Source organism: Mustelus asterias, chromosome 5 (genome assembly GCF_964213995.1).
Source record: "Mustelus asterias chromosome 5, sMusAst1.hap1.1, whole genome shotgun sequence".
Lineage (NCBI taxonomy): Eukaryota > Metazoa > Chordata > Chondrichthyes > Carcharhiniformes > Triakidae > Mustelus > Mustelus asterias.
In genome coordinates this window covers 108,505,596-108,533,381 of record NC_135805.1, presented here as the reverse complement: position 1 = coordinate 108,533,381, position 27,786 = coordinate 108,505,596, and positions in this window count along the sequence as shown.

Here is a 27,786-nt window from a genome sequence, read left to right as displayed (position 1 = left end):
GCTAAATTAACCCTGTCAGGGGGATTAGCAGTGTAAATGTGTGGGGTTACAGGAATAGGGCCTGGGTGGGATTGTGGTCGGTGCAGACTCGATGGGTCAAATGGCCTCCTTCTGCATGATAGGGATTCTAGGAATTGTCCCTCCCTTGCATTGAACCATGTGTCTTGTCCTGCAGGATCAGTACTTAATGAGGCTGGGCCATCAGAGGTCGATGCCCCCCGCTCTCCCCCGTGACCCCGCCAGCACCTTGGTGGAAAGCTCTGAGGAAAGCACCGACCAGGAGTCTCAGGCACCACCCACACTATCCACCACACCTTTGTGGGCGGAATTAGCAGACAGGCTTCCTGGTCAGCACCACACAGCTACTGATGCACATTAAATGGAGGCGGGAATGTCCAAGGGATTGGGCAGCTGGATGTCTGCTGGATTCCAGAAAACAGCTGGTCCCCGGCAAGATACTAAGCAACTGGAAAAAGTTCTCCCAAAGCTGCTGGAGATACAGAGGCAGAGCCAGGACCTGCTGGAGGGGGTGTCAGCAACTTTCCCTCAACTCTAAGGCTGCTTGGAGCAGTCCCACAGAGTCCAGGTGCTGGAGATGGTACTGGCATCGCATGGTACCCAGGCAAGGATGGCAACCCCATTGGAAAGCCTGAGGTAGGACTTTGTAGTCATGGGTGGCAGGGTCCAAGACATGGCCGAGCCTCTGAGCAGCATGGCTGAAGGCCTCAGGAGCATACTTCAAATACAGAGGGCAATTGCAGAGGGGTTCCAGAGCTTGGTGCAGATGCAGAGGTCCATTGCTGAGTGCTCTGACACCATGATACGGACAATGTTGGGCCTCCAGGGCAGAGCCAGGTGATGCAGAGGCTTCTGCAGCTCACTTCAGCTGCCCCTCTGTCCCATGGAATGTCCTTGAGACAACATGGCCGGAGAATCATGGCAGAGGTGTCAAACGGACGGCATGATGGCTCAGTGGTTAGTGCTGCTGCCTCACAGTGCCAGGGACCCGGGTTCGATTCCTAGCTTGGGTCACTGTCTGTGTGGAGTTTACAGATTCTCCCCATATCTGCATGGGTTTCCTCCAGGTGCACCGGTTTCCTCCCAAAGAGATGTGCGGGTTACGTGGATTGGCCATGCGAAATTGCCCCTTAGTGTCTGGGGGATTAGCGAGGGTAAATGCATGGGGTAATGGAGATAGGACCTGGGTGGAATTATGGTCGGTGTAGACTCGATGGGCCAAATGGCCTCCTTCTGCATTGTAGGCATTCTATGAAACTGATGAAGCTACAACACAGGATGACTTGCTGATGCGCGATATAACACACGAGAGGCGTGATGTACTCGGGAAATAAAGGCTTTTATTGCCAACAATAACAGAGCTACCATATACAGTATATGATCCCAGACTAAAGGGTCACCAGGCAGAGCAGTGACATTTATACCTCTCCCAGGAGGCGGAGCCGACTGGGGTGTACCACGTGGTAGAAGACCTTGAAGACCTTGAAGACCTTGAAGATGCAGAAGACAAGGAGGCCGGCTCCAGGGAGTCACACGCCGCACTACTGTTCTTGGATGGAAGTTTGGACCGGCATACCTTGGAATAATGCCCCTTCTTGCCGCAGGCGGAGCACAACACCGCTTTAGCGGGACATCGCTGCCGAGGGTGTTTCACCCCCCCACAGAAGTAACACCGCGGGCCACCTGGAGCTGCTGCCGTCGTCAGGTCCGAGGCTGGGAACGCAATTGCGCAGTTTTTCGGTCCCGCTGAATGAAGTGGGGTCTGTGACTGCCCCTGCCACGCTGTCTCCACGTGGTCGTCGGGGTACATCGCCAGACCTTTGGAGGCCGTTTCTAGAGTGTCAGCTAACTATGGATTTAGTGAGATCGAGGTTACCTTGCTCCAACAGCCGAAGGCGGATGTACGACGAGCCGATTCCCGCCACGAACGCATCTCGAGCTAGGCCGTTCATGTACTGGTCTGCCGACACTGACTTGCAGTTGCAGGCTCTGGCTAGCTGTTGAAGCTCGCACGTGTACTCTTCCGTCGTTTCGCCGGGCTGCCGCCGTCGAGTGGCTAGAAGGTATCGAGCATGCATCTCATTCGGCGGTTTGTTGTATCGCTTCTTGAGAAGCTCGAGGGCCCCTTTGTAGTCGGTGGCCCCACGGATCGCTAGGTATACAGCGTCGCTTACCCTCGCGTGGAGGACCCGGAGTCTGTCGGCGTCGTTGTTGACCACTGTGGAGGCGTCGAGGTAATCCTGGAAACACTTCAACCAGTGGTCAAAAGTGTTCGATGCTCCCGCCACACGTGGGTCCAACGTAAGCCGTTCGGGTTTAAGCATTTGCTCCATGTTTTCTTTCGTCGTTTTTTTTTCAAAAAAAAAAGAATTTACTTGTTGGCAATAAAATTGATGCGCGATATAACACACGAGAGGCTTGATGTACTCGGGAAATAAAGGCTTTTATTGCCAACAATAACAGAGCTTCCATATACGATCCCAGACTAAAGGGTCACCAGGCAGAGCAGTGACCTTTATACCTCTCCCAGGAGGCGGAGCCGACTGGGGTGTACCATAACAACTATATTAACAGGTAGAACAGCCCAACCCTAACCCCAACAGTAACATATATACAGACTCATAGTACTGGCCAGACCATGGCTCACCACTACCTGGTGGGAACCAACAATGGTTCACCACACTTGCATGCCAAACAACGAGAACAGCATGCGATAGAGAAAGCTCAGCGATCTCACACTGAACAAGTCAGAACTAAGCTCTGCAATTCTATCACATCCTGTCACCGGAGGAGGAGACTCCACAAATATTCCCATCTTCAGCAAATGACATGGCTGAAGCACTTCCATCCATGTTCAACTAGAAGTACCAAGTGGATGGTCCATCTTGGCCTCCTCCTGAGGTCCTCAGCAACAATGTGTAAGGATAGGGTACGGGGAAAAGACAAGAGACTGGCACTAAATCATGATGCTCATTCGGAGAGCCGGTGCAGATATAGTGAGCCTCCTTCTGCGCTATAACAATTGTGCGAATACCGACGCCAATCTTAAGCCAATTCAATTCACTCCACATGATATCAAGAAACAGCTGAAGGCACTGGATACTGCAGAGGCTATGGGCCCTGACAACATTCTGGCAATAGTACCAAAGATCTGTGCTTCAGAACTTGCTGCGTCCCTAGCTAAGCTGCTCCACTAGAATTACAACACTGGAATCTCCCCAGCAACATGGAAAATTGCCCAGGTATGTCCTGTTCACAAAGAGCAGGACAAATCCAACCCAGCCAATTACCGCCCTATCAGACTATACCCGATCATCAGTAAGTGATGGAAAGTGTTGTTGACAGTGCTTTCAATTAAGCTGCACCTCCAATCTCTCTTCATCTGTCAGTCCTGCCATTCCAGGAATCAGTCTGGACACCCTCAATAGCAAGGATGTCCTTCCTTAGACTGGGAGACCAAAACTACACACAATACTCAAGGTGTGGCCTCACCAAGGCCCTGTATAACTGCAGCAAGACATCCTTACTCCTATACGCAAATCCTCTTGCTATGAAAGCCAACATGCCATTAGTTTTCCTCACCACCTGCATGCCAACCTTCAGTGACTCTTCCACCATGACACTCAGGTCACGTTGCACTTCCCTTTTTCCTAAACTGCCACCATTCAGATAATAATCTTCCTTCCTGTTTTTGCCACCAAAGTGGATAACCTCACATTTATCCACATTATATCACATTTGTCAAGTATTTGCCCACTCAGCCAGCCTGTCCAAGTCACTCTGCAGTCTCAGCATCCTCCCCACAGCACACACTGCCACCCAGCTTAATGTCACCTGAAAATTTGGAGAGATTGCATTCAATTCCTTCGTCCAAATCATTAATGGATATTGTAACAGCTGGGGTCCCAGCTCTGAACCCTATGGTACCCCACTAGTCACTGCCTGCCACTCTGTAAAGAACCCGTTTATTCCTACTCTCTGCTTCCTGTCTGCCAACCTCTCAATCCACGTCAGTACATTACCTCCAATACCATGATCTTGCTCACTAATCTTTTGTGTGGTACTTTAACAAAAGCCTTTTGAAAGTCCAGATACACAACATCCACTGTTCACCCTTGTCCACTCTACTGGTCACATTCTCTGGCACAGTTTCCCTTTAGTGAATCCATGCTGACTTGGACAAATCCTGTCACCACTTTCCAAATGCTTAGTTATTACATCCTTAATAATTGAATCCCACCACTGGTGTCAGGCTAACCAGTCTATAATTCCCCGTTTTCTCTCTTCCTCCTTTTTAAAAAAGTGGGGTTACATTAGCTACCCTCCAATCCATTATAACTCTTCCAATCTATAGAATTCTGGAAAATGATCACCAATGCATCCACTATTTCTTGGGCCTCTTCCTTATGCACTCTGGGATGCAGAGCACAGGCCCTGGGGACTTATCGGGTTTTAATCACAGCAATTTCCCCAATACAATTTCCTGACTGATAAGGATTTACTTCAGCTCCTCCTTCTTGCTAGACCCTCTGTCCTCTAGTATTTCTGGAAGGTTATTTGTGTCCTCCTTATTGAAGACAGATCCAAAGTATTTGTTCAGTTGGTCTGCAATCTCTTTTATGAATTCACCTGATTCTAACTGTAAGGGACCTACATTTGCCTTCACCAGCCTTTTTCTCTTCACATATCTATAATAAGCTTTTGCAGTCAGTTTTTATGTTTACTGAAAGTTTATTCTTGTATTTTATCTCTTCCCTCCAAATTAAACCCTTTGTCCTCCTCTGCTGAATTTTACATTTCTCCCAGTCCTCCGGTTTGCTGCTTTTCTGGCCAATTTATATGCTTCCTCTTTGGCTTTATCACTATCCCTGATTTCCCTTGTTATTCATGGTTGAGCCACTTCCCCTGTTTTACTCTTATGCCAGACAGGGATGAAGTTGTTGAAGTTCATCCATGTGTTTTTGAAATATCTGTCATTGCCTATCCACTGTCAACCCCTTATGTATCCTTTGTCAGCTTATCCTAGCAAATGTACATCTCATACCATCAAAGTTAGCTTTCCTTATGTTCAGGACCCTAGTCTCAGACTTAACTGTGTCATTCTCCATCTTAATGACTAATTCTACTATATTATGGTTACTCTTCCCCAAAGGATCTCGCACCACAAGGTTGCTAATGAATCCTCTCTCATTACACAATACCCAGGTCAATCATCTCAGTCCCAAGAGTCCTTCAGGGAGGTATCCTGGGTCCAATCATCTTCAGCCATTTCATCAATAATCTTCCCTTTATCATAACATCAGAAGTGAAGATGTTTGCTGATGACTCCACAATGTTCAGCACCATGCATGACTCCTCATACACTGAAGCAGTCCATGTCTATATGCAGCAAGATATGGGCAATATTCAGGCTTGGGCAATAACCATCTTCAACAAGAGAGAATCCTTGCATGTTAGCATTGATGAGAAACTGAACTGGACCAGCCATATAAATATTGTGGCTACAATAGCAAGTCAGAGGTTGAGAATTCTGCAGAGAATAACTCATCTCCTGATTCCTCTGATCCTATCTATCATTTGCAAGGCACAAGTCAGGAAGGAGTTTGATGGAATTCTCTCCACACGGCTGGATGAGTTCAGCTCCAGCAACACTGTAGAAGCTAGACACCAACCAAGGCAAAGCTGCTTGATTGATTGGCACGCCATCCACCACAATAAACCACATAGTGGCAGCAGTGTGTACCAAATACAAGATGCACTCAGCAACTAACCCAAGGCTCCTTCAATGGCTCCTTCCAAATCTGCGACCTCTCCCTCCTAGAAGGACAAAGGCAGTAGATACTTGGGAACACCACCACCTGCAAGTTCCCCTCCAAGTCACACACCATCCTCACTTGGAAATATACCGTCGTTCCTTCACTATCGCTGGATCAAATTCCTGGAACTCCCTTCCTCACAGCACTGTGGGTGTACTCACACCTCAGGAACTGCAGTGGCTCAAGAATGCAGCTCATTGCTGCCTTTTCAAAGGCAATTAGGGATGGACAGTAAATGCTGGCCTAGCCAGTGACTTCCATGTCCCATGAATTAATATATAAGAAAAAAGACTTTGCCAGTAATTACTAGCAGGTTGTGTCTCATTGTTAAACTGTAAGCTTTTAGTAATTAAAATAAAATTGATGAACGCTGTAGGGTGAATTCTGCAATCTGTGTGAAACTGGCCTCAGAGGAGAACTCTGGTTACAGCATTGTCACACTGATCCTGTGTCTTGTGATCCATGGGAGTATGGTTCCTGCTGGGAGCACTGCATTTCTCCTTACATTTTATTTACTGAAGTCTGGAATAAAATATGCAAAAGAATAAAATCTTGAATTTCACATAAATGGTTGACTGATTAAACACACAAAGAAACATTTGACATTTCAGTGCAAGTACATCACTATATCACAGATAGGTAATCTTAGGAATTTTTAAAAAAATTGCAAACACTCTCTGCTGTAAATTTTATTAGTGATTTCTGGGCAGGCTGCCAGTTATAAGATGCTTTTGTGCAAAAATGCATTGCAAATAAACCATCTTGTTCTCCACTTCTTCCTTTTCAGCTCTTTATGGCACTGCCTAATATCCAGCTGTCTTTTGGTTTTGTATAATTTCGATCCATAAACTTACTCAGCAGTTCTTTTGCACAGACATGCTGAGCTGCCTGCCTGACTTTTCGTTATCCATAGCAACCTGTGTACCTTAGGTTTGAGTTCCTGATCACTCGCTGACTAAGTGCAATGCCCAGCAAGCTTTTCAGCTACTGCGCCAGTGAAGTTCCAGCTTTGATCCCCGGTTTCGTGCCAATTTAGCTGATCTTGGCTGGGATGTAGCTGTTGGTCTTTGATCTCCAGGAAAGGGGAAGAAAATTGTCACAGATTTCGGTGTATGGTTAGTGATCAGTGACTCCTGCTGGAAAATATGCGACGTGTCAGACTGTGGCCATCGAGTTATGTCAAGCCTGCAGCACAGAAAAACAGGCCATTTGGCCTAACTGGTCTCTGTTGGCTTCACATGGGTTTCCTCCCACCAGATGAAATTGGCTGCCAGCAATTTATGTAAGCTCGTGAAAATAACCTCTTGATCTGGGCACAAGAGGTCTATCATTGTCCCTGTGAATATAAGTTGGAATGAATCAGGCAGAGAGGAAAACACTGAAAGAAAAAATTATCTTATAACATTTTAATTAAATTAACTGTCAAAAATGTACCCAGTATAATTCAATTTTTCTCATACGCATAGAAATTTTCATTCTGTGTTGACTCATTGGTTTGGGAAATTGGTTTTAAGCTGCAGCAGCAGAATAAAGCTCACTGGATACTAAGCCCCGAAACTCATCTACACAACATCGGCAAGCGGCAGTTGCCAATTGAATGTTCTGGTGCAGCTTGCTGGTCAGGGGTTTGGGAAAATTCAGCTGAGCTCCAATCCAGGGGTGAATTCTGGGAAGTGGGGCAGATGTTTGGTCAGTTGGGACAAATGGTCTGTTGCTGTTTTTGGCCAGCACTTTGAGCACTCTGAAATCGCCTGTTGCCAAATTGGACGCCAGCTGACATCCACTGGCCTTCATTCCCTGGGGGAGACATTTAAAACAAAAACTGCTGACCACTGATCTTGAAGCCAATTTGAGGCTGAGCTGCCTCTGTCAGAGTGGTGAGTGCCACTCCAAGTTCTGCTTTCTCTCTGTCGGCACCTCTTGTTGCACCTGTACAGGCATAGGCCCCTGGCATTTAAATGGTCTCTCGTCTGGAATTAGAGGCTGGGCAGGGGATATTGTCAGAAGGCTGTCCCATCTTACCGCACTTCTATCCCTCAAGACACCATGGAAGATTCAGTCTAACACATTTTGAGGAAGGAAGTGAGAAAAATAGACAAATCTTCCATAAATATACTGGAAAAATTGTAACATACAAGATATCTTGTCGATCAGTTCCAGTTGAAGACCAAACTCACACGGGAGTCATTAATTATGTGAATATCAGTCACATGTGAGCCTTAAGTGAGTGCTGGCAGAATATTTAGTCATGTGACATCACAGTTAAATCCGGACCTTTCACTACAGTTTCTAAACACTGACAAGGATTGAGCACTGAATAATGGTCATCTGTAATCAAGGAGTCCTGAAACAAATTGAGGTACTCCCACCAAAACACTAAGTGAGATCTGGTGACTCTGCATCAACTAGGCTCTGAGTGGGCCCCTCTCTTGCCAATGCCACTTTGTTCCTCGGATCAGGCACAGAGTACTTGCGTACACTCCGCCTGATTAATTGCCCCACCTCCACCAACAAACACTCCTCCCAGTAATTCCAAGGTATACAAGTCCATAGGTATGAACCTGATGCCATTTCTTGAAATTACTAAAACCATATTCTATGAATTTAATGGACTACAAATTGGGTCACGCGACTCTGGAAAACTGACCAATCGAGCAGGAAAAGGATACACATTTCCAACTAAAAATGTGCTGCCTGACATGTAGAGAAATAAAATAATCTTGCTCAGCATCCCATGCCTGAAAAGGGCATTGGACATTTTGTAAATGCATATAAGAGGCCTAATGCCTCTTTGAGTCCACTATAGGCCAGAACTCTACCACCTCGCCTGCCACGGAATTGGCACGGGCGAGGGTCCAATAACAGAAACCTCCGTTGACCTCGGGCGGAAATTTAGGGGGGAGTTTTCCTGTGCCACCCACCACGGCAAGTGTAGTGGGGGAGGTGGGGGGGGGGGGGGGGGGGGCGGGTGGGTGCGGACCATGCAAAGATCCGTTGATCTCGGACAGGATTTTCTGATTTTTTGGGACAAGCGTGGTTGGAAAATCCCACCCATAATTTTCCCAGCCGTCTGATTCTTCACCACTGTATCGACGTGCATCACTCTTGCTTGTTTCCTTAATTGTGCCTCATCCGTGCAAGTTTCCCCAATACTGGAGTCACTATACCCATCATTAATGAGCTGTTTCAATTGCTCATATGGTATGATATCCAACAAAGCCTGTTCTCTTCTTGTTTCTCTGCACTTTACCAAACATGCTCCTTTCTCAAGGCACTGCTGGTAATTGCCCAGATATGCCATGAATTTCTACTACTCAGTGAATTTCTAGAATTTTTACATAATTACCTCAAGGTATGCTTTAATTTTTCTGACAGGAAACGCAATTCGAATGACAGTTACAAATTACAATGCCCAAATTTATAGTTATCTATTCGACAGCATGGTACAACTTTTATCTCCTCGTCAAATTATTGCAGGAACTGGAAGCCTGCATTAAATATTGAATGGACACAGAGTAAAATAACTAGAATTGGTAGTCACAGTTATAAGAAGGGTGGCACGGTGACACAGTGGTTAGCACTGCTGCCTCACAGCGCCAGGGTCCCAGGTTCAATTCTGGCCTTGGGTCACTGTCCGTGTGGAGTTTGCACTTTCTCTCCGTGTCTGCATGAGTTTCCTCCGGGTGCTCCGGTTTCCTCCCATAGTCCAAAGATGTGTTGGTTAGATTGAATGGCCATGCTAAATTGACCCTAGTGTCAGGGGGATTAGTAGGGTAAATGTGTAGGGTTACAGGAATAGGGCCTGGTGGATTGTGGTCAGCACAGACTTGATGGGCCGAATGGTCTCCTTCTGTACTGTAGGGATTCTATGAATGGACAGGAAGGTTTTTGGAACTTAGAGAACAGTTCTTACACTATTCTACTGGTAGGTACCTGATACAAACAGGTACCTTCCCTGAGGAGAAGAGGTTTCGTCACTTTTGGGTGAGACTATTTATAAATTCAAGGGATGCTGAATGTTGGTTTATGCTGCGATTTTATTACAAGGCAGGGTGAAGTGGAAAGTTCTGAGTCCACCATAGCCTAAATGGGGATCAAGCCCTGCTCCTGGTATTATCATAAACCACACCCAAACCAGCCTCTAATAGTCAAAGTTGTTATTCTTAAATGTCCCAAATAGATATTATAGCCTAGAAATTCAGATCCAAAACAATCTCTGTAGCAACCAAGGAAGACTCAGAATATGGTGGAACTGCTTGGGCTACTATTGCTGAAAGCAGAAAACGGTATCGAAGACCCACGCCAAAAACATATGCAAGTAGACGTCTGTTTGGATTTTTTTGTGATATTGGGTTGCCCGGATAGCAACGCTATTCCAGAAGTTATTTTTAATTTATTCTTTCATAGGATGCAGGTGTCACTGGCAAGGGCCAGCATTTGTTCTCCATCCCTAATTGCCCTCGAACTGAGTAGTTTCCGAGGCCATTTCAGAGGGCAGTTGAGAGTCAACCACATTGTTGTGGATCTGAAGTCATATTTAGGCCAGAGCAGGTAAGGATGGCAGATTTCCCTCCCGAAAGGGTATTAGTGAATCAAATGGGTTTTTATGACATTTGATGACAGCTGCATGATCACCATCACTGAGTCTAACTTCCAACTCCAGAGTTTTGCCATTAATTGAATTAAATTCCACTAGCTGCCATGGAACTCATAGTCCCAGACCATTATTCTGGGCATCTGGATTACTAATCCAGTGGCATTACCAATACATCTCCTCATGTGGTCTTCACATAGCCTAAACAGCAGTTATTAAAGGAACTGCTTCAGACTGCTAACGAAACAGCAAGTTGCAAAAGAAATACTTACCTGAATGTGAAGTCGAGTGCTCCCCCAGACTGCTACACTTCTGAAGCCTATTGCTAAACTCCATTTTGTCCACTTCCGATCACCATCCTCCCTCTGTCAATCATTGTCTGTCTCTCTCTCCCAGTAAATGGCCCTCCCCTCTCTTCCAATCGATTCTCTTCTCGCGATCCCCTCAAGACCCAATGGTTTAGTCAAACACCCCCCCCCACATTGCCAATTGATGCCCTCTCCCTCCTGCTCATTTTGCCCCCCTCTCCAAATCACATTCACTCAGCTGTTCCTCCTTTTTCTGGGTAGCAGTCCAGAATTCAAATGATCCTTACCTGAACACTGCCTGAAGAGGTCCAGTAGGCAACAGCAGCTAGCTGGCCCCAAGTAAATGAAGCCCAGGCTTAGCATCAAGTGAACCTTTGAAGCACCCATTCTGAAGCAGGAAGCAATTTCTAGCACGACTGCAATATTTCATCTTGTTAACAAAGGGTTAACATCTATAACAGGCATCAGAAGAGCACTTGTTTATTCTTCATCAAGGTGGTGGGTGTTGCATAATGAGCTCCTGCCATATTGGATGCTGAATCACCAGTTTTGAGTCTGAAAAACAAACACATTTCTCGGATTAGATGTTTGCGTGGGGGATTAAAGAAAGGCACAATGATTGCTCTTATCAGTAATGTTTGTATTCATTCTTAAAATGTGTGTATAATCATACCCAGAATTGCAGAAGAGGTTCACAATAGTCATCACAAATCCTCGCTTATGAAAGGAAAAGATTACTGCTTGAGAAACAAGTATGGAACTACTAAACAGGGGGTAGAACAGTCAACCTCTAGGTTCATAACCATCACAAACTTGTCTGCAGTGGCCAATCCCTGGTATTTTTAGCTCATGCTTGGAGCTCAGAGCTCAACGTCTGCAACATCTTCCAATGGTCCATTTTGACCCCGTCATGTGATTTTATGGTAAGAGTCAAATCTTACCTTTTGGCTCTTCTTTCAAGTTGTGAATCTCCCATCAGGTCTCCTGAGTTTTGGACACTGAGACCACAAGATAAATTATGTATCTTCATACGGTTTGCCCCAATGCTCTGTCATTTCTCCTTTAGGTACATCACGGGGTGGCAATGGCCTGGTGGTATTATCGCTCGACTGTTAATCCAGCAAGCCAGATAATGTTCTGGGGGCCCGGGTTCGAATCGCGCCATGGCAGATGGTGGAATTTGAATTCAATAAAAAATATCTGGAATTAAGAGTCTACTGCTGACCACGAAACCATTGTCGATTGTCGGAAAAACTCATCTGGTTCACTAATGTCCTTTTGGGAAGGAAATCTGCCATCCTTACCTGGTCTGGCCTACATGTGACTCTAGAACCACAGCAATGTGCCCTCTGAAATGTCCTAGCAAGCCACTCAGTTGTATCAATCGCTACAAAGTCTCAACAAGAAATGAAACCGGACGGGCCACCTGGCATCGACCTTGGCACCGGAAAAGAAAACGGCAAAACAAGCAGCCCTGTTGACCCTGCAAAGTCCTCCTTACTAACATCTGGGGGCTAGTGCCAAAATTGGGAGAGCTGTCTCACAGACTAGTCAAGCCTGACATAGTCATTCTCACAGAATCATACCTTACAGATAACACCCCAGACACCACCATTACCATCCCTGGATATGTCCTATCCCACCGGCAGGACAGACCCAGCAGAGGTGGTGGGAGGCACAGTGGTATACAGTCGGGAGGGAGTTGCCCTGGGAGTCCTTAACATTGACTCCGGACTCCATGAAGTCTCATGGCATCAGGTTAAACATGGGTAAGGAAACCTCTTACTGGTTACCACGTACCGTCCTCCTTCTACTGATGAATCAGTGCTCTTCCATGTTGAGCAACACTTGGAGGAAGCACTGAGGGTGGCAAGGGCACAAAATGTACTCTGGGTGGGGGATTTCAATGTCCACCGCCAAGTGGCTCGGCAGCAGCACTACTGATTGAGCTGGTCGGGTCCTAAAGGATATAACTGCTAGACTGGGTCTGCAGCAGGTGGCGAAGGAACCAACAAGAGGAAATCACATACTTGACCACATTGAGAATAACCTCCATCGTGTTGTGTGGCACTATCACCGTACTGAATGGGACAGGCTTCGAACCGATCTAGCAAACTCAAGACTGGGCATCCATGAGGCGCTGTGGGCCATCAACAGCAGCGGAATTGTACTCCAGCACAATCTATAATCTCATGGCCCGGCATATCCCCCACTCAACCATTACCATCAAGCCAGGGGATAAACACTGGTTCAATGGAGAGTGCAGGAGGGAATGCCAGGAACAGCATCAGGCATACCTAAAAATGAGGTATCAACCTGGTGAAGCTACCAAACAGGACTACTTGCAGGCCAAATGGCAAAAACAGCAAGTAAAAGACAGAGCTAAGCGATCCCACAACCCAACAGATCAGATCTAAGAACTGCAGTCCTTCCACATCCAGTCGAGAAAGGTGGTGGACAATTAAACAACTCACTGGAGGAGAAGGCTACACAAATATCGCCATTCTCAATGATGGAGGAGCCCAGCACATCAATGCAAAAGATAAGGCTGAAGTATTCACAACAATCTTCAGCCAGAAGTGCTGACTGGATGATCCATCTCGGCCTCCTCCAGTGGTCCCCAGCATCTCAGATGCCAGTCTCCAGCCAATTCAATTCATTCCACGTGATATCAAGAAACGGTTGGAGGCACTGGATACTGCAAAGGTGGTGGGCCCTGATAACATTCCGGCAATAGTATTGAAGACTTGTGCTCCAGAACTTGCCGCTCCCCTAGCCAAGCTCTTCCAGTACAATTACAACACTGGCATCTACCCAACAATGTGGAAAATTGCCCAGGTATGTCCTGTATACAAAAAGCTGGACAAATCCAACCCGGCCAATTACCGCCCAATCAGTCCACTCTCGATCATCAGTAAAGTGATGGAAGGGGTCATCAACAGTGCTATCAAGCAGCATCTGCTCAGCAATAACCTGCTCAGTGTCGCCCAGTTTGGGTTTTGCCAGGGTCACTCAGCTCCTGCCCTCATTACAGCCTTGGTTCAAAAAGAGCTGAATCCCAGAGGTGAGCTGAGAGTGACAGCCCTTGACATCAAGGCTGCATTTGACCAAGTGTGGCATCAAGGAGCCCTAGCAAAACTGGAATGAATGGGTATCAGGGGGCAAACTCTCCACTGGTTGGAGTCATACCTGGTATATAGGAAGATGGTTGTGGTTGTGGAGGGTCAGTCATCTCAGCTCCAGGACATCTCTGCAGGAGTCCCTCAGGGTCGTGTCCTAGGCCCAACAATCTTCAGCTGCTTCTTCAATGACCTTCCCTCCGTCATAAGGTCAGAAGTGGGAATGTTCGCAGATGATTGTACAATGTTCAGCACCATTTGCGACTCCTCAGATACTGAAGTAGTCCATGTTCAAATGCAACAAGATCTGGACAATATCCAGGCTATGGCTGACAACTTTCATGCCACACAAATGCCAGGCAATGACCATCACCAATAAGAGAAACTCCAACCACCACCCCTTAACATTCAATGGTGTTACCATCGCTGAATCCCCCACTGTCAACATCCTTGGGGTTACCATTGACCAGAAACTCAACTGGACTCACCACATAAACACAGTGGCTACAGGAGTAGGTCAGAAGCTAGGAATACTGCAACGAGTAACTCACCCCTGGGCTCCCCAAAGCCTATCCACCATCTACAAGGCACAAGTCAGGAGTGTGATGGAATACTTCCCACTTGCCTGGATGGGTGCAGCTCCAACAACACTCAAGAAGCTCGATACCATCCAGGACAAAGCAGCTCACTTAATTGGTACCACATCAGCAAACTGACGCTCAGTAGCAGCAGTGTGTATTATCCACAAGATGCACTGCAGCAATTCACCAAAGATCCTGAGACAGCACCTTCCAAACCCATGACCAGACAAGGGCAGCAGATAAATGGGAACATCACCACCTGCAAGTTCCCCTCCAAGCCACTCACCATCCTGACTTGGAAATATATCACCGTTCCTTCGCAGTCGCTGGGTCAAAATCCTGGAATTCCCTCCCTAATGGCATTGTGGGTCAACTGACAGAACATGGACTGCAGCGATTCAAGAAGGCAGCTCACCACCACCTTCTCAAGGGCAACTAGGGATGGACAATAAATGCTGTAAGAAGTTTAACAACACCAGGTTAAAGTCCAACAGGTTTATTTGGTAGCAAAAGCCACACAAGCTTTCGAGGCTCTAAGCCCCTTCTTCAGGTGAGTGGGAATTCTGTTCACAAACAGAACTTATAAAGACACAGACTCAATTTACATGAATAATGGTTGGAATGCGAATACTTACAACTAATTCAGTCTTTAAGAAACAAAACAGTGGGAGTGGAGAGAGCATCAAGACAGGCTAAAAAGATGTGTATTGTCTCCAGACAAGACAGCCAGTGAAACTCTGCAGGTCCACGCAACTGTGGGAGTTACAAATAGTGTGACATGAACCCAATATCCCGGTTGAGGCCGTCCTTGTGTGTGCGGAACTTGGCTATCAGTTTCTGCTCAGCGACTCTGCGCTGTCGTGTGTCGCGAAGGCCGCCTTGGAGAACGCTTACCCGAATATCAGAGGCCGAATGCCCGTGACCGCTGAAGTGCTCCCCAACAGGAAGAGAACAGTCTTGCCTGGTGATTGTCGAGCGGTGTTCATTCATCCGTTGTCGCAGCGTCTGCATAGTTTCCCCAATGTCCCGAGGCATGGTACATTGGGGAAACTATGCAGACGCTGCGACAACGGATGAATGAACACCGCTCGACAATCACCAGGCAAGACTGTTCTCTTCCTGTTGGGGAGCACTTCAGCGGTCACGGGCATTCGGCCTCTGATATTCGGGTAAGCGTTCTCCAAGGCGGCCTTCGCGACACACGACAGCGCAGAGTCGCTGAGCAGAAACTGATAGCCAAGTTCCGCACACACAAGGACGGCCTCAACCGGGATATTGGGTTCATGTCACACTATTTGTAACTCCCACAGTTGCGTGGACCTGCAGAGTTTCACTGGCTGTCTTGTCTGGAGACAATACACATCTTTTTAGCCTGTCTTGATGCTCTCTCCACTCCCATTGTTTTGTTTCTTAAAGACTGGATTAGTTGTAAGTATTCGCATTCCAACCATTATTCATGTAAATTGAGTCTGTGTCTTTATAAATTCTGTTTGTGAACAGAATTCCCACTCACCTGAAGAAGGGGCTTAGAGCCTCGAAAGCTTGTGTGGCTTTTGCTACCAAATAAACCTGTTGGACTTTAACCTGGTGTTGTTAAACTTCTTACTGTGTTTACCCCAGTCCAACGCCGGCATCTCCACATCAATAAATGCTGGCCAGCCAGCGACGCCCATATCCCACGAATGAATTTTTAAAAACTTGAGCAGTGAGCGAACAAAGCAGGCTATATGAGGTTGCCACTCACCCATCGTACAAGACTCCAGTGTATTTCACAGCAAGTTTCATTAACTCTCCATTATTTCAGTGGATGATTGAGAAGTTTTGAAGGATCATCATGAAAAATGATTGACTAATTTCTCACCAATGAGACTGTATTGTATGAAATTACTTGTGTCACCACTTAGCTTTCCAAGTTAAAGAACTTCAGGACATTGAGAATATTTACTGAAGTTTCATGTTCTCTGGAAGCCTACTTCAGAAAACGGAGACTTTGACCAAACGCTGCCAAGACAGTCATTTCAGCCTCCCACATAAGCCAGGGAAGAACCGTGTGTCCAGTTCTGTGGCCAGCCACTCCTCCAAGACCAAATGCCAAAATATCTCGGCATCACTCTTGGCCATAAGTTGAACTACCTGCAATACCTCCAGAACACCAAAGCCAAGGTCAAGACGAATATGAATGCCATACGGAAACTGGTAAGTGCCAGCTGGACCAGCAACACCAACACACTACACACTGCATCGCCCACCCTGATCTACCCAACAGCAGAGTATGACCAAGTGAGAAGGAGTGAACTGAGCCCTGCCTATTCAACCTCCTCGGACAGTCACAACAATAGTTCAAGTTTTGTTTTCTCAAGGGCATGCCTTTTCCAAATCGGAACATATTTTACTTAGATGTGAGCAATAAGAAGCCAATCAAACAGTGTTTTCTTTAGTCAAAGAGAAAGAACATTTATGAACCACTAAACACGATAAAAATAATAAAAATGCAATGTCAAGCATTTGTCCATCTGTAGTCATTAGGATCCCCCAATTCAAGTCAGGCTATTGGCCATAAGCAGGGAGATCTATCCTGGTGACATCACAACCATTCACACTGCATCAGCTGAAGCCATTGAATAGATTGTCAACATTGACATTGAACATTAACTGCTTCCTTAGCCATACAAATGAAGAAGTGTAACTATTGTGCACACCAACTATTCAGTAAGTTTACTTCCTTGCTTTAAAGCATTATTTCTTGCCTCTCTGGTTTACCCACATTGAGGACAGCTTTGTGGCCCAGCGGTTAGCACTGCTGCCTCATAGTGCCAGGGACCCGGGTTCAATTCCGGCCTTGGGTCTGCATGAGTTTCCTCCGGCTGCTCTGGTTTCCTCCCACAGTGCAATTTAGGTGGATTGGCCAAGCTAAATCTGTGGGGTTATGGGGCTAGGGCAGGGGAGTGGGCCTGGGTAAGATGCTCTTTCAGAGAGTCAGTGCAGACTCGATGGTCTGAATGGCCCCCTTCTGCACTGTATGGATTCTATGGATTTGCCTGTTGGTTTTGCCTTGCACACATTCTCAGCAAGTGGTTTGTGTTTATTGTTGTAAGATATTGTGCGTAGTTTGGTAGATCCCATGAAGAAGTTCTGAGTCCTGTAAAGTTTAACAATAAGTGTTTATTAACCACCCATAACTACGTGCATATGTACAGCATAGAGCTAGAAGCTGTCCCCATGCTTCCCTCAAGACACGCCTCTGTCCAGTCCAAGGTTGTCCCTTAGTTATATCACAGTGTGGACGGTACTGTACCCAGTCCCACATTAACCCTTTCCATACCAGACCCTTACACTTACAACATAAACATGGATTAATTTACATATCAGTGATGTTCTAGTAACACGATTTTCATGATCTGTCCAGTTGCTTTGAACAATTTGCTTACATGCAACCCAAAATGTGCTGTCTGCAGACAATAAAGAGAAATGAAGACCAAATTGTTTTGTTACAATATTCTCTGAAGTAACTGTCATAGCACTGAGTTGTTCACATTTTGGAAATTATCCTGATTACTTTTATGGCCTTCAAAAGATGAAAGCATAGACATGGAAAAGAGTCAGTAAAGTTTTCAAACTGGAAGCAAATCTGAAGAATGTTGACCAGTGTAGGAAATTCTTTTGGAAGAAGGTGTCCGTTCCAGTGTTAATGAAGGGATGTTAGGTTCAACCGAGCCTTGGCTGGCTAGTTGTTGGAATGAGCTTTTCATAGAAATCATAGAAGAATCATAGAAACCCTACAGTGCAGAAGGAGGCCATTCGGCCCATCGAGTCTGCACAGACCACAATCCCACCCAGGCCCTACACCTGACCTTGGGACATCCCAAAGCATCTTTGAAGTCTCTTTATTGGTGTTTCGGGATCAAGGGATGACTTGCTTCCAATCTGATTTGATGGCTCTTCTGTTCAGTGCACGATCTGCATATTCGACCAGGTGGTGATTGAAGGGTTGGATAGATGAAGTGTTTGGAGGCACACTCACAGATGCCTCAACTTTGCCTCTGTGTGTTCTGATGACGTTTCTCACTGTCTCTTGGTGACTTCCCAAAAGAACCTTTTCCATTTTGTTTCCTCACAAGCCAGGAATGCCCATGAGTTGGCAGGAATGTTTGATCACTTCAGGGGTGTTTTGAGGATGTTTCCCTAAAGCATTTTCACCATCCTCCTGGAAATATCCTTCCACAGCTGATTTTCCAAGTAGAGTCCTTTGAAGTGTATTTATAGCTATAATGTTGAAAATAAGGCAGCAATGTAGCAGGAGGCAAGCTCCAACAAACGGCAGTGTGATAACGATCAGATAATTTGTTTCTGTGATGCTGATTAAGGGATAAGCGTTGGTCAAGACACCAGAAGAACTCCACTGCTCTTTATCAAAATGATGCCTTGGATCTTTTATTCGCACCTGAGAGGAACAGATGGGGCCTCAGTTTATCATCTTATCTAAGAAACAGCACCTCTGGCACTGCAACACTTCCTCAGTAATGCGTGGAAGTATCAACCTGCATTATGAATCAATAACCTCTAACTCAGCACTGAGAATCGCTGAGTTATGCTGACACCTAGATAATTTAACAGCACAGCTCAGCCTTGTGATGCTGCAGGTTTCTCTGAATTTGACTCTATTCTTTGCTGGGAATACAGTCATACTGCAATATGTGTAGATTTCTCAGTTTCATACACACCAATTCAACACCCAATGATGAATCTGTGTTTGTTCCGCATACAAGGTTGCAGAGGGTAAACAACAATCCCTCTAGGTAAGGCAGTGAGCAAACGTCCCCACGCAGGTCTTGCACAAACCAATCTCTTCAAATGACTGCACGTGTACAATAATTTAAAGACTTTAAAAAATCACCTCGGTACTCAAAGACAAGTGGTGGCAACATTATTAGGGAGACAGCTACATGGGTAGAAGAAGTATTGGGTGAAGCTTTGCTGCTGGTATTCTGGGCTTCAGTGTTTATTTTCCAAATCCTTGCTCATAGCCAGCCTGGATCAGAAAATCACTGTCGTTGCATTTGCAATTGTCCAATAGGTACTGGTAGTAGACTAAACTCTACACCTCATACTGCATACCCACCTGATGAAGGAGCAGCGCTCCGAAAGCTCGTGATACCAAATAAACCCGTTGGATTTTAACCTGGTGTTGTGAGACTTCTTACTGTGCATACTTGGAAGGTATAGGCTCCTGTATAGATTGATGCTGAATGGAAAGATGACCTGCAGTAGCTCCAGAACTTGTGAAACATTAAAGCTTCATGAGGAGATTTGCCAGGGGCAGCCTTTTGGAGTCAGAGATAAAGGTGCGTACACCAACTTCCTGCCATTATCTAGTTAAGGCAGCAATAATCTATTCAAAATAAACAACTATTGCCTGCTTCAGGATAACACGGCCAAGAGCATGCATGTACCAAAAGATCACGGATTAGAAAGTTCCTGCTTACTTTTCTGTTTCGGAGGATCCAATCGCTGCACCTCATGAGCCTGAATGTGAACCTACAGTCAAAATTAACCTGCACATTAATCCTGAACAGCAACCAATCGCCAGTTTTCAATACCACCAGTCAGTGTATGCAGCAAAACAAATGCAAAGATATCCCCCTGTTCCGTATTTCTTGCAAAAATCAGAAATGCATTCTTTCGCAACATGTTTGCAATTTCCCATGAAGCAAAAGAGCAAGGGAAATCTTCACCAAATGGAAAATGTTCAAGAAACCCACTTATGCTGTTGCCAAAAATGAGTGGCCAAAAGAATGCTCATCGCAAGATGTTCAAATTCACAAGAAAAGAGAAACGGCCGAATTCCTATCCGGACCTGTTTCTGATTCTGCACCTCTTGACCTTACCTTGGGATGGCAAACTTCTCCTTTTTTGGAATGAACTCTGTATAGAATTGAGACAACATGTGAGGGCCACTCTTTAAAGGGTGGGTGGGTGGGGCGGCGGGGTGGGGGGTGGCAGGAGGGTGGGAGAAGAAAAGCCAGTGTTATTCATCCCAGCTGTTCAAGCCCAGAGTTCTAACTTTGAATTAGCACAAGGGGGAAGAAAGAAACATTCTTCAGGATTTAGTCTGTGGCCTCTTAAAACTTTCTATTTTGGCTTCCCATTGATTGGGAAGGAATATCGCAAGTAATCTCCTGAACTGTTTCCCTTTGAGGGGTTGGGGAGCTCTTGTTTACAAGGAGATTCAAATAACATTCACAGTGCCACCTAGCCAAGAGAGGGCTGTGGTGGTTTCTGTGCAGACACAAGCCTCACAGGAGCGTGGGACAGCAGTTAAGGAGCTTAACTCCTAAATCCCTTTATCCCCTTTAGAACAGGGGCGACGCTGACAGAAAGTCAGTTGAGTCTGTTCCATGCCAGCTGCTTGGGTTTTGCATAATTAATTATTTATACGGAGCCAGATGCAGTAATTAAGGTTCAGTAGTATATTATATTACAGCACGCATGATTTCATTTAAAGTGCCCTCCAGCAACAAGGCAGGTGGCAGCAGAACTAGTTTGATTTCTTTTTTAGAATTTTTTTTAATTGCTTAGAAGAATGGCAGCAACAGCACTGGGGTTGAAATATCCATTTCCTTTTTCATTTTGTCCTGAGCCATAAACTGGCAAATGTTGCAGAATAGGGCCAATTATTCTGAGCAGTTGTCATGACTTCCCCTTTCAAAAGATTGAATACTGGATTGCCTGCGCAGGAGAAAAGCAGGTCACTTATAGAGGTAAAATTGCACTGCGTGATATTAGTGAAGAATGCGTTAATACATTTTTCCATGATTCTTCTGTCCTCTCATTTATCAAGGGGAGGGTTAATCTGTACAAAGCATCTGGTGAGGCAGTTTCTCACAAGGCCATTAACCCATTCATTACTAATGATGTGCAAATCTAATTGAAGAGGAATTTATCATAGAATCCCTAGAGTGCAGAAGGAGGCCATTCGGCCCAACGAGCCTGCACCGCCAACAATCCCACCCAGGCCCTATCCCCGTAATCCCACATATTTACCCCACTAATCCCTCTAACCTACGCATCCTGGAACACTAAGGGGCAATTCAGCATGGCCATTACACCTAAGCCGCACATTTTTTTGAACTGTAGGAGGAAACCAGAGCACCGGAGGAAATCCACGCAGTCACGGGGAGAACGTGCAAACTCCACACAGACAGTGACCAAGCCGGGAATCGAACCTGGGTCCCTGACACTGTGAGGCAGCAGTGCTAACCACTGTGCCACCCACTGGTCCCTCACGCCTTGTTGTAGGTAACCAATCGATGGAGAAGAAGGGACATTTATTTTTGAGCTGAAAATTCTTCTCATCCATTTCAGGCTGGTAATTTGTCATTTTTATGTTATTTCATCAATATACTTTTGATTTACTTTTCTAATTCCTGCTCTCTTTCCTATTCCAACAGTTAACCTTTCCACCAGGACCACTCAGCTTTAGAAGCAATTACAAATATGGACAAAAGCCCTGAGTTCCCAAGAACCATAGAGGTGAGATGAGAATGGTGGTCGTTGACATCAAGGCCGTTTTTTTACCAAGGGTGGCATCAAGAGGAACTGGGGCAGATCTTTAGAGTCGTCCATTGATAGATTTACAGATGGTGGCAGGGACTGTAAAATTGTTCAGGTGACCTTCCCACGGTCCTACCTGTCCATAGTTTTAAAGCCTGACAGGTGAGGCCTATGCTGGTCCACCTACACTCTAATTGAGACCATTAAGTGACCAATAATTGGCCATTTCACACCCAGCCTCAATTTTCAGGCAAATTGAATGAGTTCAGCAGCAGGTGGGAAGCCCGAAAAGTGACTTTGCTCATAACCCAGGCAGGAATTCAGGAGAGGGGGTCACCTCAACCAATAATCTTGTTTCAACATTAGGCACCCTCCTAAGCCCCCAACGTGTTCTTTGCACCCACCCCCCAGACTCTTGATCAACATCCTGTCCTCCCTCTGTCCACAGCCCCCCTGTTTCCAGGGCCTCACCTCCCCTTCCTGCTGGAAGACTCCCACATTTACCTGGCCCAGGACTCCAAGGGTGGAATTTTACAGCCCTGTCACGATGGGAGCGGGCCCGTAAAATGCAACAAACCATTGAAAAGTCTATTGACTTTAGCGGGAATGGAATATCCCGCTGGTGGGTGGGGCTGTATAATTCCACCCCTGGTCTTGGACTCTCGAGACTGCTTGTTATTATTGAATTATAGAATCATGGAATCCTTACAGTGCAGAAGAGGCCATTCAACCCATCAGGTCTACACCAACTCTGATAGAGTATCATCCCAGCCTGGCCACTACTGCTCCTGATGCTGCTGGGACTACAGAGCTGATAGCCAATCTGACAGGCCGGCAACTCTCTGAGGTGGGACTTCCTCCCCAAATGAATGATGGAAGTCCCATCTCCAGTCAATCAATGCTCCTTGTAGACAGTACCAACAGTGATGCATCCACCATTGAGTCTTCCGGGGTCAAGACAGGAAACTCCTGCCAACTGGAAAATCCTACTTTTTGCTGGTGGTGACATAAGAGAAAGAAAATGTTACCCAGCACCATACAATGTGTCTTTGTGTCACATGGAATGAAATGGATCTGGGTGCAATAGAAATTCAAAATCAACAACAATAGATCATTAATATTTTGGCTGCTCGGTCAAATCTAACAATTACAAAATCATTGCAGGCAATTTTGCAAGTTCATCCTGCATTTGGTTAGAAAATCTTGGAGCAAATTGAAACAAAACCATGTCTATTTCTGAGACACATTTTAGAAAGGCTGCCAATCATTAGGGAGAGTGGACAAAAGGGTTACTAGAATGGTATCAGTGACACCATTCTGGCACATCAGTTATATGGAGAGATTCAAGAAACTATCATAGATGAATCATAGATTCCCTACAATGCAGAAAAAGGCCACTCGGCCCATCGAGTCTGCACCGACAACAATCCCACCAAGGCCCTATCCTCATAATGCCACGTATTTACTCTGCTAGTCCCCCGGCACTAAGGTGCAATTGAACATGGCTAATGCACCTAACCCGCACATCTCTGGACTGTGGGAGGAAACCAGAGCACCTGGACAAAACTCAAGCAGACACGGGGAGAACATGCAAACTCCACACAGTAACAAGAGGCAGGAATCAAACCCAGGTCCCTGGCGCTGTAAAGCAGCAATACTAACAACTGTGGCACCATGGCACCCTGAGAAGAGTTGTTCTACTTAGGACTGAGAAGGTTAAAAAGAGATTCGTTAAAGGTGTTCAACGTCATGATAGATAATGGATAGAGTAAATAAGAAGAAACTGTTTTCAGTGGCAGAAGGGTTGGTAACCAGAGGACTGGGACTCAGGGTGATTGATAAAAGAGCAGGAGTGGAGATGAGAAGAACGGTATGTATACAATGAGTTGTTCTGCTCTGTGATGCACTGCCTGGAAAGTTGGTGGCGGCAAATTCAATACAACTTTCAGAAAAAGAATTGGTTACACACTTGAAAAAAATGGCAGAGCTGTGAGGAAAACTTCGAGGTGGGATTAATTGGATAGCTCTTTGAAGAGCTGGCAGATGCACAATGGGCCAAATGGCCTCCTCAGCTGAAAGATGTTTATAGTTGGATGACTGACAACACCAGGATAAATGACTTTACTTGGCACATGCATATCATTGTTTCCCTTTTGCTGGACAATCACCCATACTGAGTTCCTCTCCAGCATGGTAATAACACTTGCAATTGGAGCTTGACTGGTATGGGCTCTAGTTTTCCCTGGGTATGATGTGTGTTGCACAACACTTTCCTCAATCCAGTGCTCTGGCCACTTGTTAAAGCTCATTTAAAGTACACTCATTCTTCAGCATTCAGCACCACTGAGTTGTAGATGAACATCCATGTATAATCTTTATTTTTATTTCTCATTTTACATCAGTCAAATTGCAGCAGGAACTTTATGGAGGCAACAAGTGTCTCAGCATCTGGTGGGAGAGCCGGTGAGAGACCGACACTGCTGCCTCCTGGGAAGACCCGCTGGTATTGCATGCCAATCGGTTGAGAGGCCACTCCATCAGGATCAGGATCCAAGGGATGAGAAGTTCTGCCTGGCAAGAACTGTGAGCCAGGGAGAGGCCAACAGCCCTTCTGCTCAGCCAAGCCACTGGGGTGGCAGAGGCTGCTACTGGAACGATACGCACTAAAGGCCCAGATCATGAAACACTCCAGGGCAGAGGTGAGTGAGGGCAGGAGGGGATTTGCAGGATAGGAGTCATGAGGCAGGGGTTGTAGGGGTGGTTGGCAACAAGGGCAGGTGGATTGTTCTCAATGCACCCCTCCATCACTCCCCACCCACCCCAACTTCCAGACGCTGGGTCCTTGGTCAGGCACTGAATGCCTTTAAATGGGGGGAAACGTGCCTCCCCACCACACACACACACACACACACCCCCCCCCCCCCCCCCCACCCCACACACACACACCTCTGGAGACCACATGCAACTCACACAGGTTTCCATTTGTGCTTCCCCGTGACAACAGGCCCCTCTGTTGCTGAGTTAGTATCAGTGGTGGCAGGAGGAGGCCCTTAAAAGGGCAGTAATTGCCCCTGAATGGCCTCAATCGGCTGCGGGACAGGTAGGCAATCCACAAAATTCCCCACACGGATTTAATTGGGATGGAGGCAGGAATCTGGCAGGGGCCCCACCTGGCAACATACTGCATGATTAACTGCCCTTCCTGCCTCCAAACTCACCAGAGGGGAGAGCATAAAATACCACCCTACATTGCCATTACTTATCAAAATAATCATGTGCAAATGGCAGCTCCCGCTTTACGCTTGTGGTGTTCAGCCTATTAAATATAATTGATTCATATGTCAATGTCATAGTTCAGGATTCTGTGGACATCTAAAATAAGTAGGATTTTTATTTTGGGTATGCACTTGAGGCACAAATCTGCCTAAAAGAAAGTCCTAGACAGCCCGACAGGTTTGCCACTCATACACAGGTAAGAGGTGATTTAAATGTGGGATCAGCAGTTCCTTTGCACAGAAGCCAAACAATGGTCCATTCATTAGCCATATGTCTGGACATTCCGGAGACATCTAGCCCCTTGGTGTTGATAAGTCTCAGAAGTCAGCTGAAAGGCTGAAAGCAAGAAATAATAACTGCTGCACTGTCAGTCGGACAGATAGCAGAGTCAGTCTATCCCTTGTATTTAGTAACTATCTCCATTAGCTCAGTGTGTGTGTGTGCATTCTTTGTTTTATAATGGTATATGATCCGAGTAACTTCCATTATACTTTGAGCTGTCATCTTTGTCTTGTCAAGCACTAAACAAAGCAGCTTATGGACAAAACCAACAACGCTTTGCTAGTTAACTCAACAACATCTTGAATTTATTTTGCATCTTTCACATAGAAATACATCCTAAGGAATAATTAAAAATAATGAATATAAAGATATTAGTAGGGGTGAGAGTACAGGAGAGTATCAATAAGTGAGGGAGGTGGAAGGGTTTCTTTTTTTTTAGCAAATTCTACAGCATGAGGCTTATAGATAACCCAAGGCATGGCAGCAAATGTTGGGGCAAAGACATGCTTTGAAAACCAAGATGTTGAAGGGCTTGTAGAGTTTCAGAGATACAGAGATAATGAAGGGCAAGGCCATGGAGGGATTTAAACATAAGGGTGAGTATTTTATATCTGAAGCATCCAGAAACTGGGAGGTAATGTAGTTTGGTGAAGACTGGCCTGATTGATGAGCATAACTTGGTGAGGGAAAGGATGAGGGTAGCATGAAGTATACAGAGGGTGGAGAATGGAATGTCATACAGAGCATTGTAGCCTGTAGGTGACCAAGGCTTGGATGAGATTTTCAGCAGCAGTTCAGCTGAGGAAGTGGCAGAGTCAGTGATAAGAACAAAGAACAAAGAACAAAGAACAATACAGCACAGGAACAGGCCCTTCGGCCCTCTAAGCCCGTGCTGCTCCCTGGTCCAAACTAGACCATTCTTTTGTATCCCTCCATTCCCACTCCGCTCATATGGATGATGTTATGAAGATGGTATATAGATGGTCTTTGTGATGAAGAGTATATTGATTTGGAAGCACTGGTTGTCAAATTTGCAAGCAGTCTTATTCAACCATCGACGGTGGCCAGAAAACAAGATGGAAGATTATGTTCAGGCACAGAGCTTGTGATGGGGGCCGCAGACAATGGCTTTAGTCTTTCCAGTGTGTTATTGGACATGGTTGTTGGAGGGACATATAATTATGGCACAGAAACAGGCTGTTTGAACATACTAACCTGCACTATTGTTCCAAACAAGCCTCCTCCTACAATACATCCTCCAACCCTATCAGCAACAGCTTCCTTTCTTCCTCATAAATGTATCCATGCCATTTGTCTCAATTGCCCCATGAGGTAGCAAATTCCACACCCTAAACACTCCCCGGGTACAAAAATTTTTCCTGACTCCCATATTGTTGAGACTGATCATGGATAGTGATGGGCATCTTCCATGTACACGTGGAGCCTGATCCCATGTCTGTGGGTAATGTCTCCCAAGGATGCATGTAGATGAGGAAGCGGAGGCCACCAAGAATGAAAAATTGAGGGAACACCGTAAGTAACAACATGGGGGTAAGAAGTGAAACTGCTGTTGGAGGCACTCTGACTACAATGATATAAGAATGGAACCAATGAGGACAGTCACACACATGCATATTTTCTATCAGAAAAAGAAGGAAATTGGGCCATATGAGTGTAAAGCATTTGCATAATCCCTGGAAGGACCTTATGGTACTGACACATGGAATGCAATTTCAATGGTTATCTTGTCAGGCAACGTTGCGACATCATTGCCTGAAGTTGGCAGAGAACGTGAATAGGATAGTTAAAAAGGCATATGGACACTTGCTTTCATCAGTCATGGTTTAGAGTATAAGAGCAAGAAGATAATGTTGGAGTTGTACAGAGTATTAATTAGGCCAAAGCTGAGTACAGTTCTGGTCACCTCATTATAGGAAGGATGTGATAGCACTAGAGGGTACAGAGGAGGCTCACCAGGATGTTGCCTGGGATGGAGCATTTGAGCTATAAGGAGTGACTAGATAGGCTTGGATTGTTTCCTTTAGATCAGAGAAGGCTAAGGAGGGACATGATTGAGGTGTGTAAGATTATAAGGGGATGGACAGGGTGAGTAGGGAACAGCTGTTCCCCTTAGTTGAAGGGTAAATTACGAGGAGACAAAGTTTTAGGGTAAGGGGCAAGAGATTCAGAGGGGATTTAAGAAAAGCTTTTTCACTCAGAGGGTGGTGGGAATCTGGAATG